At 47.8% G+C, this 2,068-nt stretch overlaps 1 protein-coding gene across 3 annotated transcripts in view; it reads left to right on the top strand.

Annotated features, from left to right (window-relative positions):
- The window catches only part of AGL (amylo-alpha-1, 6-glucosidase, 4-alpha-glucanotransferase), a 56,440-nt gene that overhangs the window by 42,162 nt on the left and 12,210 nt on the right, over nucleotides 1-2,068 (top strand). The gene's annotated exons all lie outside the window — the stretch shown is intronic.

Genomic DNA, 2,068 nt, shown 5'->3' with positions numbered 1-2,068 from the left:
AGGCAAGGCAAATCCCAGTGTGCTTCCTCTCTCTTCCCCTTCCTTTCCTGCAGACAGCTGTCGAGGCAGGATGGGGCTGCGTCAGCCCAGCCCCAACCGCGTAACAGATTTGACCCTGAGAAATAGAAATTTCCTAAGGCATTCCGAAGTGGAGCACCTTCATCTGATCCCTCATTTGATGGATTTGTCAGCCACTTTTAAAACGCTCTGCAGCCATGCATATGTCACAGCACAGCTGTAGAGAGCTTTCAGGGGGCTGATCATGAAACCAAATGTAACTTCTGTCTGCGCCCTTTATTACACATTCTGTTAGGATTGGTATTCTTGAAACTTAGTGATGAGGCACTCTCCTAATAAAAATATATGCAAATCCTACCAAATACCTGGGAATACCTAACTAAATTTCTTTATGTTGGCCCTGTGCTTCAATGGAGGAGTATCACTGACTGTGACATCACTTTATTTTTAACTGACAGTGACAACCTTTTAAAACTTAAAGGAAGGATTAGTTTGGGGCTTGTTTTGTTCTGAGTGCCCTCTTTATCATAGTTTCTAGGGACAATTTAGTGCATGTTGCTATCATTGAATGCATATGCTGTTTAAGACCTTTTAACATCGTAATAAGATTTCATCGACATTAGGGCTAGAAGGGACCTCGGAAGATCGAGTCCAGCCCCCTGCTGCAGGGGCAGGAAGTCAGCTGGTGTCAAAGGATCCCAGCAAGATAAACATCCAAATGTCTCTTAAAGGAGTCCAGAGTAGGTGCTTGCACAACCTCTGGCAGCAGTCTGTTCCAGGCCTTGGGGGCTTGGACAGTAAAGAGGTTCTTTCCTATGTCCAGCCTGAAACGGTCTTGGAGGAGTTCGTGACCATATGATGTTGTCATTCCTTGGGGTGCTCTCGTGAACAGGGATTCCCCCAGATCCAGATGTACACCCCTTATATACTTATAGGCGGCCAGCAGGTCCCCCCTGAGCCTGTGCTTCTCCAGGCTGAAGGATCCCATGGCTCTCAGCCTCTCATCATAAGGCCTGTTCTCCTGCCCTCTGATCATGTGCACGGCTCTCCTGTGAACTCTCTCAAGCTTCTCCACATCCTTTTAAAATTGTGGAGCCCAGAATTGGATGCAGTACTCCAGCTATGGCCTCACCAAGGCTGAGTACAGCAGGAGGATGACATCCTGGGATTTGCTAGAGAAGCATCTATGGATGCAAGCCAGAGTTTTGCTTGCTTTACCAGCTGCAGCATCACATTGGTGGCTCATATTCATCTTGGGTCAATCACGACCCCCAACTCCTTTTCAGGCGTGGTGCTAGCAAGTGTAGCACTGCCGAGCCTATAAGCATGCTGTGGGTTTTTCTTCCCAAGGTGGAGTACCATGCATTTTTCAGTGCTGAACGCCATCAGGTTTTCGTCCGCCTATTTTCTGAGCCTGTCAAAGTCGGCTTAGATCACCATCCTGTTCTCAAGTGTGGACACTTTACCCCAAAGCTTAGTGTCATCGGCAAACTTGGCCAGTCCACTTCTGACACCAATGTCCACATCATTAATGAAGATGTTAAAGAGTATAGGCCCAACGACAGAACCTTGGGGGACCCCACTGGTCACGGCGCAACATGATGATTAACTTCCGTTAACTACCACCCTCTCTGGGTCTGACCTCGGAGCCAATTGCCTAACCATCGGACTGTGACGTAGCCAAGGCTGTAGTTGGCCAGTTTTTCTATGAGGTGATCATGGAATACCAGATCAAAGGCTGTTTTAAAATCAAGATATACGACGTCAGACTCTTCTCCCTTGTCCAGGTGATATGTCCCCTGGTCATAGAAGGAGATGAGATTGCAGGTAGGTCTTGCCTGACCAACAAACCATGCTGGCTATCCCTCAGGATGTTGTCATCAGCCAGTTTGTCAAGAATGGCCTTTTTGATAATTTTTTCATAGACATTAGGGCTGGAAGGGACCTCAGAAGATCATCGAGTCCAGCCCCCTGCCCAAAGGGCAGGAAGTCAGCTGGGGTCATAGGATCCCAGCAAGATAAGCATCCAGTTTGCTCTTGAAGGTGTTCA

This window comes from Alligator sinensis, unplaced genomic scaffold (assembly GCF_000455745.1).
Source record: "Alligator sinensis unplaced genomic scaffold, ASM45574v1 scaffold647_2, whole genome shotgun sequence".
In the NCBI taxonomy this organism is placed as follows: Eukaryota; Metazoa; Chordata; order Crocodylia; family Alligatoridae; genus Alligator; species Alligator sinensis.
The sequence above is the reverse complement of the archived record's forward strand: the minus strand, read 5'-3'. Positions and strand labels throughout refer to the sequence as shown.